This window comes from Lolium rigidum, chromosome 2 (assembly GCF_022539505.1).
Source record: "Lolium rigidum isolate FL_2022 chromosome 2, APGP_CSIRO_Lrig_0.1, whole genome shotgun sequence".
Lineage (NCBI taxonomy): Eukaryota > Viridiplantae > Streptophyta > Magnoliopsida > Poales > Poaceae > Lolium > Lolium rigidum.
Window position 1 is genome coordinate 461,475 of NC_061509.1, and position 14,055 is coordinate 475,529.

Here is a 14,055-nt window from a genome sequence, read left to right on the forward strand (position 1 = left end):
CTTCATCCTCCTGTTCTCCTACTTCGGCGACAGAGACATGAGCGTCAAGATCTTCGACGAGACGCGCTGCCGCCGGGACTACCACGGCGACAACACCGACGAGAAGTACGACTGAGTGTTGTTTCTTCGCAGCGAACACGTGCACGGAAGTTTCTGGATGTTCGCCTCATCGGTAGAACCAACAAGGGCTCCATCCTCCCGCTGGATTTTCCAGTTTAGGTGACTGGGTGTACCCTCGAGTGTTCTTTCTTAGCAGCGAACATAGGAAACCTTCGATGCACGGCCTAGTTAGGTTTAGTTTCTTTGCAAAATTTTATATTTGTGTCCACGACGGTTCAAACTATTTATTAGTTTGTGGAAAATCATGTTCCAAACTGTGTCTTCGTGTAAACCACATTCCCAATTATGTATTAGTTTGTGGAAATTGAAATAAAAATATCATTTCTCAACAAAAAAAATATCAAAAAAAGTATTTTAAATGTTTGGGGGCGGCGTTTGCGGGACGCGGCTGGGAGCGACGTCCCCCAAAGACGACACGAACAAAACACGTCCCCCAAACGCTTAATCCGGCACGGTTTGGGGACGCTTTGGGGGACGCGGCTGGAGATGCTCTAAGGCGCAGATTTTACTTTGTAGCCTGGGCAATGATGGTTGACGGAGCAAGCCTCCTCTTTAGCAAATTGTTATGAGAAAACTATCCAGTTCAGAATAGCACACGAGCGAATAGTTCCCTTTTTCTCCGATACAAAACAAGCTTCGATGTCAATCAGAGCGAACAGTTCCACGCCAGAGGCAGCTCTCCACCACCGTCGCTCACCGCGCGCGCCTCCTCCATGGCGCGCCTCAGGTCCTGCACCACATCCGCCATCGCCGGCCTGAACTCTGCCTCTCGCTGCACCACGCAATCTCCGTTACAAAGCAACGCAAGAAGAGCGAGAAAACATGACGATCAAGCTTTAGTTACCTGCACGCATCTGCTGATGATGTCCGCGAATCGCGACAGGGACCTGACCGGCACCGGTGTCAGCGTCCCCCCAAGCCGCGGGTCGGCCATCCTCCGCAGCGTGCTCAGGTCGTGCAGCCGCGCGCTGGCCCACGGCACCAGGCGCCTCTCGTCCCTCGGCCGCGCGCCGTCATAGGGCCTGCGCCCAGTCAGGAGCTGCAGCATCAGCACCCCAAAGCCGTACACATCATCTGTGGCCGCCGCCGCTTCTTCCGGCGTGTAGTCGTTGTCGTGCCAGTAGTCCTCCGAAGTGCTACCTGACGGCGGCGGCGGCGCAAATGAGGCTAGGCCGCACCCGGACACGCGCACCCGCATTGTCTCAGCGTCGACAAGCAAGTGCTCCGGCCTGAAAAGACCGTGGACTACGGCGACATCGCCTCCGTCGCCGTCGTGGAGGTACTCAAGAGCCTTGGCGACCTCAAGGGCCACGGCGATCCGAGATTCCCATGGGAAACTGATGCCGGAATCGTCGGTGGTGTCGCCATGAATCATGTCGTCCAGTGTGTTCTCGCTGAAATGTTTGTAGACGATCAGCCTCTGGCCATGCTCGACGCAGCATCCCACGAGCTCTTCGACGTTGGGGTGTCGAAGGCCCGCGATGGCCTGGACCTTCTTCAGGAAAGCGCCGACCGCCATTTTCACAGCCATGTCGTGAAGGTTCAGCACCGCAAACTAGAAGAAAGGTTATCCATGGAATGGACGCCGCCATCAAATAACACCACCAAGAGACAGTACATCAAGACCATCTGAGCATGCATGACACGAGTGGGAATGGGAGTCAGTTCAATTTACCTTGCCTTCTGGGTGCTCTGCTAGATACATTTTGCCGAACCGGGTTTCGCGCATGAGATTCTGATCGCTGAAGCTATTGGTGCAGTGTTGCAGCGATGCAACCGTGAAGAACCTGAAAGAAAACCGCGGAGATTGGCCTTCTTCTGAACTTCCCTGAACACTGTAGCCTGAAACAATACTCGGCATGCTGTTGTTCTGCAGAGATGGATGAGCCCATGAACCCGATGTCCTTGTATGATTTCCTGGACTTCCCACAATCGCCTCTGCATCTTCAGAGGCCCAACGAGCAACAACGATCATTTATGTCTGAATACGCTACCGATTGACTGTGAGAAGGAAATGTCAACAGAAAAAAAAGGATATACCTGTGATTCGTTCTTTGTCAGAGTTGACAGCTGCACCAAGCTTAGTAGCATCCCTCCTCCAGCTCGGCGCCTTCATCGCAGATCCCCTTAGGTACCCTCCATGAATGGACCTCTCCTGCCGCCTTCTTGACACGACCAACACGATCACGAGAATTGCGATGGTCAGTGAACCGGCGGCGAGGACACTGTATCCAGCAGCCTTAGCTGGGGAGACCTTCATGCTGTGTCTCGGGGGACCAGAACCGTGTGCAGTGCCCTGTGGAGTAACTTCTGGGATTACATTAATTTGAGGGTGTGCAGCTGGAGAAGGAGACGGCGTCGTGGGCGGAGAGGAACTGGGGATCAGTGCATCAGTGAAATGGTTGCCGTTTCTTCTGCAGAATATTCAGGAAAGAATGGTCCTGTCAGATAGGCGGTAGTCAGCTGAGCTCTTACGGCTCTTGAATATCGATGGGAGGATGGAATTCTTACAGAAATTTTGGGATATTGAGCATCTTCTCTGGGATTGATCCTGAGAAAACATTGTTCTCTACATTCCTGCAAATGTCCACACAGAATCAGTATTTGGGAGCGAATGATGCCAGAAAATGCAGTACGAAGAAAATCGGTAAAATGGTGGTAGTAACAATGTTCAGGGTCAGTATGATATTTGTATCAGAGAAATTGTTTTCTTTTCTCCAGAACACCAAGAATTTGCGCGTTATTATTTTGTTAAGAAGGATTAGTGTCGTAACCATCATTTGATAGTATGAGCTGGGTATCTGTCTAAATTGGTGAAGCAATTACAAGTCTTTCAGGGGAAGATCACGTAGCATATCAAGTGTCCCAGTTAGCCTGTTGTTCTGCACATGCCTGCAACACATTGCAAAACCATAAACAAGCAGGAAGAGAATATCATGGCATAATTTACAAGCATGATATTCAGGTACTCACAGTGTTGAAAGGGATTTAAGCATTGCCATTGAATCCGGGAGCTTGCCATTGAGATTGTTCGACGACAGATCCCTACATGAACACAAAACAAGAACAGTTTTCATCAACGAAATTAACTACTAGTGGACAGAAAATAGAACTTAAATATGATGCGAGATCACGGACAATCTTGTGATGGCAGTAAGCTTTCCCAGTGCCTCCGTCAGCTTCCCCTCCAGTCCCACGCCTCTGAGCTCTCTGTCAGGTTCAGAAAAAACACTTCTGACTACTGGAATGTACAATTTTGAAAGTAAACCGCCGCGGTGTAGGAGATTTGGAGCGAAGAGCTTACATTGCTGTTATGTTGGGACCGATGCACTGCACCCCTTGCCACGCCTCCTCGCAGGGGTCTCCTCCCGTGGCAGCCCAGCCACGGAGGTCCGGCGAGCCCAGTGAAACGTACAGCTTGTTTACAGCATCAACTGCTTCAACAAAACCAGAGGAAAACAGGACTTATGTTACATGCATTGTGCTGCAAGGCTCAACAAAGTTCTATCAGATTCTTCTCACCGTTTTGTTGATTGGTGTGGGACGGTGTAAAGAAGGGGATGGGGAACGGGAACACCTGGGAATACGAATGCTCTAGCAAGCAGAAGGCAAGCCATAGGAGCATCCACGTCTGTGCTCTTCCTCGCATTGGCTCCATGGATGGATCTTGGTGATTAGCAGCCACTGAGCTCAGGTCAGCATATATACAATACAAGAGGCAGCATGATGGATTTTCATAAGCACCAGCACTCAGTATAGTATAGTACAATGAGTTTCTGGTCACCTACCCGTTGACTGACTAGGTACTTGGCAACCTGTATGTCACTGGAGCAGTCCTTTTGGGTTTCTTGAGACAAGCTCTACAAGTTAACCCTCACAAACGAAACATGCACTGCAAGTTAACCTCTTGCCGCAGAGGCTTGTGGAAAAAGTATTCACAAACAAACAAAAAGATAATAATGTTACCTTTAACCTTTAATCTTCAGTTATGTAAGTACATAACTCAAGGACTATAGACGTTGGAACACTCCCTCATCCATTGTTGTTGAGCTTTAAAGTCGTCGATCTTCCTCCCTAGCCAACCAAATCACCGAATCTTTGTAAATATTTGTGGTAATGAATGAAAAACCACACTAGGAGCCTCTCCTACTTTGTCTTGGTTCAAAAATAAATCACCCAATACTTTCGGAAAAATAAAGACGGAGGCGGGCCCGATCTACCAAGAAATTCCGGATTCCCTAACTTTTTCTTTGTGGATTTTGGGCCATCTCCAACGGTGACCCGCATCCGGACCGGTTGTGTCCGTTGCGGTCCGTCCAGGCCGAAAACGAGGCACAACAGCGTACTGTATCCGGACTTGGCCACGTTTTCTGTTCGTTTGGCCCGCATCTCTGGCCAAAATTTTGGCCGGGTTTGCGGTGGCCGCGGACACTGCAAGCGTCCGCGTGTGTCCGCGCTAGATTGCACCGGCCCCGCATGTTACCATGTTCAGCGACCAGGGAGGTGAGGCGACGTGGGTCCACGCGGTCTTCTTAAATGAAGACCCATTGTCGTCCTCGAGCCCACACCAGTCCCCACTCCCACACTACCTCTCCCCCACCGACCGAAACCCTAGCGGCGCCCTAGCTCGCGACCATGGCCGAGGGCAGCAGATGGTTCCGGCCCGGGAAAAATGATCACGAGGCCGGCAGGTCTCACTCCGGCGGCAATGGTGGTCGTCGCTTCTTCCGCGTAGTGCAGAGGCCGCAACGTCCTCCACCTGTGTCGTGCTCGGAGTAGCGCATCTACGTGGAGCGAGACCGCCCGCCAGTTCGCGGAGGCCAGCGTTCCTCTGCCCTGGCCCGACGTCCGCCTGCCACACGGGTGGCACCTCAACCAGGCGAGGGTACCGGTCCCCACCATCCCCACGCATGGGCCTGCTCGCCGTCGGGAGATCCTCCGACAACAGGCGTACCTGCCGCCGGATCTGGGGCGGGACTCGCCACCGTGGGCGAGGTGGTTCGAGGCAGAACACGAGGAGCAGCCCGCAGACATCGAGGCGCACCTCGAAGACGAGGACGTGGACTACGAGGCGCAGTAGGAGGCGCACCAGGAGCCGGCACCGGCGGAAGTGGTGGCCGTGAAGGAGGAGTTATCGGAGTGGCCGCAGCGGCAGCAATGGGATGGCTTCGTCTTCCCCACGCCATGCCCTGACAGTCCCGACTGGGCTCAGTACATCGGGGCGGCCACAAACTAGTGGAGCCCGTCCTGTGGGTCCCTTCGCTTGCTCCACAGGCCTACAACCAGGCCGTGAAGGAGGACGACGACGATGGCGGATACGAGCCGATGGAGGGCAACCTCACCGAGTAGGAGGCCATCCATCGCGCCATCCTCATCTCCGAGGCGGAGGACCAGACCAAGTGGAGTGGCCTCGAGGAGGCCATCAAGTTGTGGCAGCAGGCGGCCATCTCGCCACCTCCACCACCGGCAGCGAAGCAGCTGCCACCAACTCCTCCTCTGGCCAATGTGTGGCCGCCGCCGCGGGTCTTCATTGACCTCAGCGACGATGACTAGATGCCGGTGGCGACTAGAATCTGCCATTATACTACTACTTTTTCTTTTTTAGTTGTAAAATTGGCCCCTTGTTGGCCCCTATATATAATAAACCTATGTGTTTTTATTTTCTTTGGGCCTGTTTATTTTGGCGGGGGACCGTTGGGGCCGCTGCCACCCGCATACGGGCAGCGGCCTGTTTCGTGTCCGCGGGCAGCCACATCCGGACCAAAACGTACCGAAAAAGCGGTCCGTTTTGCGGGAGTGCGTTGGAGATGGCCTTAGAACCCTAGATCTCCTTTTGTGGAGGTCATTGTTGAGACTTGAGAGTGCATCTAGAGGCTAGCTTGGTGCTGTTACTAGGTCTAGATGGTGTTGGGAGCCTCCAAGTTATATGTGGAGTCTTTCCCCAACCTTGTGTGAAGGTTAGCCGCCTCGCCCGACCTTGCTTAGTAGAGAAGTGGATACACCTTGGTGGTGTGCTCACCGGGGAAAAGGTGATCCATTTACTTCAAGTTGCCTACTTTACTTCTTGCATATCCTAAAAATTGAGTAGCGCCTATTCACCCCTCCCCTCTAGTCGCTCTCCTACCCGTTCACAAAGCAATTTAGTACTGAGAAATAGTCAACTAGGTACACTGCATAAGTGACACAATGAGGCTTTAGCACAGTCTGCAATCTACAATTCACATTTTCCTGCGTGCAAAAAAAAGCCAATTCCCATCATATCAAGGAATATTTTAGGTTTTACATCTTGTACGATATAATCACCAAGAGAAACAAATACGTAGTGACGTAGACATATTCCCTGAAAATAAGCTGCTGACCCTTAGAATGGTTACACCATGACCCCTCTAAGAGCAAGATGATATATCATAGTTAATTTCTATAGATTTCACTGTATAAGACCCAAACCAGTTCTGCAAGTAAATCATGAACAGGCTATACAAGAATCTCAACAAAATCTGGTTAAAGGTAAAAACTGACTAATACATTGCAGCTTATGACTTGGACATAACGTAAACACAACATTGCACAATTCAAAAACAGTAGAAAGGTAAATGTTACACTGACACGGACTGACCTGCCTTGCATGGTAGTAAGCTTTGTCCATGGAGTTCAGAATCTCGTAGTATAACACAGATAAGTTAAGTTCGAGTCCAAATCTTTTAGGACAAGTTAAACAGTTTGACAGGGGCGGCCCTAGCTGGCGCTCGCGCGCCAGGATTAAATCAAGCGATCGGTTTCGGACAACCCAATTTGGGAATAAAACCATAAAAACGCGTTTTCCCTTTGTGGTAATTGTGGACCACAGAGGTTACGTGCCTTAATTGATTTGCCTTCCGCTCGTGACAATTCCCTTTCCGCTCGTGGCAATTCTCTTTCGTGGCAATTCCCTTTCCGCTCGTGACACAAGTTGGGTTGTCGTACGTTAATTTGCTTGCTGCACGTGGGCAATTCCCTTTACATGTTCACGTAGTAAAAAAAATATTAACTATTCCCTTATTCTCTTTTTGGGCTAGTGAAATTTTAGGGTTAAAAAAAAGGGAGGGGAGCAGCATAATCCACTTGCAAATGAAATGAACTACGACTTGCAACATGACAATTCCCTTCTTCCGCAATTCCCTTCTTGGTAACATAATAATGTAGGTGTCGGTTAAGCTTCCATATACATGTTGATAAAGACTCAATGGGAGTGTTGGTAACATATGGACTAAGGTGTTGATGAAGAGTTCATGAGAGGGTTGATAAGTAGAGTTGATAAACAAAAAAGGACCACCTTTGTGTACGTAAAAAGAAAAAAACAAGGAGGTAACAAGAGAGTAGATGGGTTGGTAAAACATTGAGCCAGCTATTGATGAAGAGTGCATCGGATGGTTGATAAGTAGGTTCCCTTGTTCCCTTAAAAACAAAAAGGACCACCTTTGTGTACAGGAAAAAGAAAAAAAGAAGGAGGTAACAAGAGAGTAGGTGGGTTGGTAAAACATTGAGCCACCTATTGATGAAGAGTGCATTGGATGGTTGATAAGTAGGTTCCCTTGTTCCCTTAAAAACAAAAAGGACCACCTTTGTGTACAGGAAAAGAAAAAAAGAAGGAGGTAACAAGAGAGTAGATGGGTTGGTAAAACATTGAGCCAACTATTGATGAAGAGTGCATCGGATGGTTGATAAGTAGGTTCCCTTGTTCCCTTAAAAAACAAAAAGGACCACCTTTGTGTACAGGAAAAGAAAAAAAGAAGGAGGTAACAAGAGAGTAGATGTGTTGGTAAAAACATTGAGCCACCTATTGATGAAGAGTGCATGGGAGGGTTGATAAGTAGGTTCCCTTGTTCCCTTAAAAAACAAAAAGGACCACCTTTGTGTACAGAAAAAGAAAAAAAAGAAGGAGGTAACAAGAGAGTAGATGGGTTGATAAAACATTGAGCCACCTATTGATGAAGATTGCATGGGAGGTTTGATAAGTAGGTTCCCTTGTTCCCTTAAAAAATCAAAAAGGACCACCTTTGTCTACGTAAAAGAAAGAAATAAGTCGGTAACAAGAGAGTAGATGTGTTGATAAAACATTGAGCCACCTATTGATGAAGATTGCATGGGAGGGTTGATAAGTAGGTTCCCTTGTTCCCTCAAAAAAACAAAAAGGAGCACCTTTGTCTACAGAAAAAGAAAGAAGGAAGATTGTAACAAGAGAGTAGATGGGTTGATAAAACATTGAGCCACATATTGATCAAGAGTGCGTGGGAGAGTTGATAAGTAGGTTCCCTTGTTCCCTTAAAAAACCAAAAAGGACCACCTTTGTCTACAGAAAAAAGAAAGAAGGAAGATTGTAACAAGAGAGTAGATGGGTTGATAAAACATAGAGCCACATATTGATCAAGAGTGCGTGGGAGAGTTGATAATTGGGTTCCCTTATGGGAGGGTTGATAAGTAGGTTCCCTTATTCCCTTAAAAAACCAAAAAGAACCACCTTTGTCTACGAGAAAAAGAAAGAAAGAAGATGGTAACAAGAGAGTAGATGGGTTGATAAAACATTGAGCCACCTATTGATGAAGATTGCATGGGAGGGTTGATAAGTAGGTTCCCTTGTTCCCTTAAAAAACCAAAAAGGACCACCTTTGTCTACAGAAAAAAGAAAAGAAATAAGGAGGTAACAAGAGAGTAGATGGGTTGATAAAACATTGAGCCAGATATTGATCAAGAGTGCATGGGAGGGTTGATAATTAGGTTCCCTTGTTCCCTTAAAAAACCAAAAAGGACCACCTTTGTCTACAGAAAAAGAAAAGAAATAAGATGGTAACAAGAGAGTAGATGGGTTGATAAAAACATTGAGCCAGATATTGATCAAGAGAGCATGGGAGGGTTGATAATTAGGTTCCCTTATTCCCTTAAAAACCACAAAGGACCACCTTGTCTACAGAAAAAGAAAGAAATAAGGAGGTAACAAGAGAGTAGATGGGTTGGTAAAACATTGAGCCACCTATTGATAAAAAGTGCATGGGAGTGTTGATAAGTAGGTTCCCTTGTTCCCTTAAGAAACCAAAAAGGACCAACTTTGTGTACAAAAAAAGAGAAATAAAAACAAGGAGGTAACAAAGAGAGTATATGGGTTGATAAAACATTGAGTCACCTTTTGATGAAGAGTGTATCGGATGGTTGGTAAGTAGCTTCCCTTGTTCCCTTAAAAACAAAAAGGACCACCTTTGTGTACAGGAAAAAAAAAAGAAGGAGGTAACAAGAGAGTAGATGGGTTGGTAAAAACATTGAGCCACCTATTGATGAAGAGTGCATCGGATGGTTGATAAGTAGGTTCCCTTGTTCCCTTAAAAAACAAAAAGGACCACCTTTGTGTACAGGAAAAGAAAAAAAGAAGGAGGTAACAAGAGAGTAGATGGGTTGGTAAAACATTGAGCCACCTATTGATGAAGAGTGCATCGGATGGTTGATAAGTAGGTTACCTTGTTCCCTTAAAAAACAAACAAGGACCACCTTTGTGTACAGAAAAAGAAAAAAATAAGGAGGTAACAAGAGAGTAGATGGGTTGGTAAAAACATTGAGCCACCTATTGATGAAGAGTGCATCGGATGGTTGATAAGTAGGTTCCCTTGTTCCCTTAAAAAACAAAAAGTACCACCTTTGTGTACATGAAAAGAAAAAAAAAGAAGGAGGTAACGAGAGAGTAGATGGGTTGGTAAAAACATTGAGCCACCTATTGATGAAGAGTGCATCGGATGGTTGATAAGTAGGTTCCCTTGTTCCCTTAAAAAACAAAAAGGACCACCTTTGTGTACAAAAAAAGAAAAAAAGAAGGAGGTAACAAGATAGTAGATGGGTTGGTAAAAACATTGAGCCAGCTGTTGATGAAGAGTGCATCGGATGGTTGATAAGTAGGTTCCCTTGTTCCCTTAAAAAACAAAAAGGACCACCTTTGTGTACAGAAAAAAGAAAAAAAGAAGGAGGTAACAAGAGAGTAGATGGGTTGGTAAAACATTGAGCCACCTATTGATGAAGAGTGCATTGGATGGTTGATAAGTAGGTTCCCTTGTTCCCTTAAAAAACAAAAAGGACCACCTTTGTGTACAGGAAAAAGAAAAAAAAGAAGGAGGTAACAAAAGAGTAGGTGGGTTGGTAAAACATTAAGCCACCTATTGATTAAGATTACATGGGAGGGTTGATAAAGTAGGTTCCCTTATTCCCTTAAAGAACCAAAAAGGACCACCTTTGTCTATAGAAAAAGAAAGAAAGAAGGAGGTAACAAGAGAGTAGATGGGTTGGTAAAACATTGAGCCAACTATTGATGAAGAGTGCATCGGATGGTTGATAAGTAGGTTCCCTTGTTCCCTTAAAAAACAAAAAGGACCACCTTTGTGTACAGGAAAAAGAAAAAAAAGAAGGAGGTAACAAGAGAGTAGATGGGTTGGTAAAAACATTGAGCCAACTATTGATGAAGAGTGCATCGGATGGTTGATAAGTAGGTTCCCTTGTTCCCTTAAAAAACAAAAAGGACCACCTTTGTGTACAGGAAAAGAAAAAAAGAAGGAGGTAACAAGAGAGTAGATGTGTTGGTAAAAACATTGAGCCAACTATTGATGAAGAGTGCATGGGAGGGTTGATAAGTAGGTTCCCTTGTTCCCTTAACAAACAAAAAGGACCACCTTTGTGTACAGAAAAAGAAAAAAAAGAAGGAGGTAACAAGAGAGTAGATGGGTTGATAAAACATTGAGCCACCTATTGATGAAGATTGCATGGGAGGTTTGATAAGTAGGTTCCCTTGTTCCCTTAAAAAATCAAAAAGGACCACCTTTGTCTACAGAAAAGAAAGAAATAAGCTGGTAACAAGAGAGTAGATGTGTTGATAAAACATTGAGCCACCTATTGATGAAGATTGCATGGGAGGGTTGATAAGTAGGTTCCCTTGTTCCCTCAAAAAAACAAAAAGGAGCACCTTTGTCTACAGAAAAAGAAAGAAGGAAGATTGTAACAAGAGAGTAGATGGGTTGATAAAACATTGAGCCACATATTGATCAAGAGTGCGTGGGAGAGTTGATAATTGGGTTCCCTTATGGGAGGGTTGATAAGTAGGTTCCCTTATTCCCTTAAAAAACCAAAAAGAACCACCTTTGTCTACAGAAAAAGAAAGAAAGAAGATGGTAACAAGAGAGTAGATGGGTTGATAAAACATTGAGCCACCTATTGATGAAGATTGCATGGGAGGGTTGATAATTAGGTTCCCTTATTCCCTTAAAAAACCAAAAAGGAGCACCTTTGTCTACAGAAAAAGAAAGAAATAAGGAGGTAACAAGAGAGTAGATGGGTTGATAAAACATTGAGCCAGATATTGATCAAGAGTGCATGGGAGGGTTGATAATTAGGTTCCCTTGGTCCCTTAAAAAACCAAAAAGGACCACCTTTGTCTACAGAAAAAAGAAAAGAAATAAGGAGGTAACAAGAGAGTAGATGGGTTGATAAAACATTGAGCCAGATATTGATCAAGAGTGCATGGGAGGGTTGATAATTAGGTTCCCTTATTCCCTTAAAAACCAAAAAGGACCACCTTTGTCTACAGAAAAAGAAAAGAAATAAGATGGTAACAAGAGAGTAGATGGGTTGATAAAAACATTGAGCCAGATATTGATCAAGAGAGCATGGGAGGGTTGATAATTAGGTTCCCTTATTCCCTTAAAAACCAAAAAGGACCACCTTTGTCTACAGAAAAAGAAAGAAATAAGGAGGTAACAAGAGAGTAGATGGGTTGGTAAAACATTGAGCCAACTATTGATAAAGAGTGCATGGGAGTGTTGATAAGTAGGTTCCCTTGTTCCCTTAAGAAACCAAAAAGGACCAACTTTGTGTACAAAAAAAAGAAATAAAAACAAGGAGGTAACAAAGAGAGTAGATGGGTTGATAAAACATTGAGTCACCTTTTGATGAAGAGTGCATGGGATGGTTGGTAAGTAGGTTCCCTTGTTCCCTTAAAAAACAAAAAAGACCACCTTTGTGTACAAAAAAAGAAAAAAAGAAGGAGGTAACAAAAGAGTAGATGGGTTGGTAAAACATTGAGCCACCTATTCATGAAGAGTGCATGGGAGGGTTGATAAGTAGGTTACCTTGTTCCCTAAAATAACAAAAAGACCACATTTGTCTACAGAAAAAAGGAAGAAAGAAGATGGTTAGAGGATAATAGATGGGTTGATAAAACATTAAGTCACCTGTTGATGAAGAGTGTATGGGAGGGTTGATAAGTAGGTTCCCTTGTTGCCTTAAAAAACAAAAAGGACAACCTTTGTGTACAGTAAAAAAAGCAGGTAACAAAAAGAGTAGATGTGTTGGTAAAACATTAAGCCACCTATTGATTAAGATTACATGGGAGGGTTGATAAAGTAGGTTCCCTTATTCCCTTAAAGAACCAAAAAGGACCACCTTTGTCTATAGAAAAAGAAAGAAAGATAGAAGGTAACAAGAGAGTAGATGGGTTGGTAAAACATTGAGTCACCTATTGATGAAGAGTTCATGGGAGGGTTGATAAGTAGGTTCCCTTGTTCCCTTAAAATACCAAAAAGGACCACCTTTGTGTAGAGAAAAAGAAAAAAAAAGGAGGTAACAAAATAGTAGATGGGTTGGTAAAAATATTGAGGCACCTACTGATGAAGAGTGCATGGGAGGGGTGATAAGTAGGTTCCCTGATTACCTTAAAAATACCAAAAAGTACCACATTTGTCTATAGAAAAAGAAAGAAAATAAGATGGTAACAAGAGAGTAGATAGGTTGGTAAAACATTGAGCCACCTATTGATGAAGAGTGCATGGGAGGGTTGATAAGTAGGTTCACCCTATTCACGTGAGAAACAAAAAAAGAAAACAAAAGGTTCATATATAAGAAAAAAAAATAGATGCAGCTAAAAATAACGAAAAATGGGTCGGTAACACGTGAACTCATGTGTTGATGAATACTGAATGCATGGGTAGATAATTATTTTTTCCTTGCTCCCTTAAAAAACAAGAAGGACCACCTTTTGTCTACAAACAAAAAATAAAAAAAAAACTAAAAAGAAAGAGGTAACGAAAAATTAAATGGGTTGGTAAAACATTAACTCAATTGTTGATAAAAAGTACATGTGAGGGTTGGTACATATTTGTTGATCATTTTTCATGATGAACAGTAAACATCTCAGATACATACATAAAAGCACAGTATGAACACGGGTATTAAAACGTTTAACATTTGTTCAGGTGTAGAGACAGGGTTTGCATTTGTAACAAACGATCACACGCACAAAATAAACATAGTAGCCCTTATTCAGCTACACACTCACACACGTACACACAGCAAATTCCTAGAAGATGTTTTCAAGTGCAAAACACACACTTTGCATTTTAGACAAGTAGTTCATCACATTTACACAAAAGCCTGGTATGAACATACACACTTCACTTAGCATAGAACACGGGTGTGTCGGCAGGCACATCACTCCAATCTATCTTCGGCTTCTTGTCCTCTGGCCAATCATCCCACTCGCCCTCAAGATAATGAGGAGGGCTTGTTTCATAATACATGGGAAATTTCCGGGACGCGGCACTCCAATATTCATGCCCATCAGTCATGCGGATTTGTGTCCACCCTTCATCCCCACTTGGTCGCTTCGTGCCAACCAATACTTGTTTTACTTTGCAGATGCTCGATGAAGAAGCCTCTGCGCCACCCGTTGAACTGGGTTGCAATGCTGTTGCTGTTGCTTGCGGAGGTAGCCTATGCCGCTGTCCATAGTTGCAGGCAAGAATTGTACGATACAGTTGATACGAAACATAAGCATCTCTGGCTGCATACTCAATATTAATATCATCAAGCGGACTCTTCTCCCAGAACTTGTGCTGAATAGATGGGAACTTCGCTTCATTACTTTGTAGCTAC

The 14,055-nt window shown here is 44.8% G+C and overlaps 1 pseudogene; it reads right to left on the reverse strand.

Moving 5' to 3' along the window:
• Positions 1-766: 766 nt before the first annotated feature.
• Positions 767-3,778, reverse strand: LOC124685803 (annotated as a pseudogene).
• Positions 3,779-14,055: the final 10,277 nt, after the last annotated feature.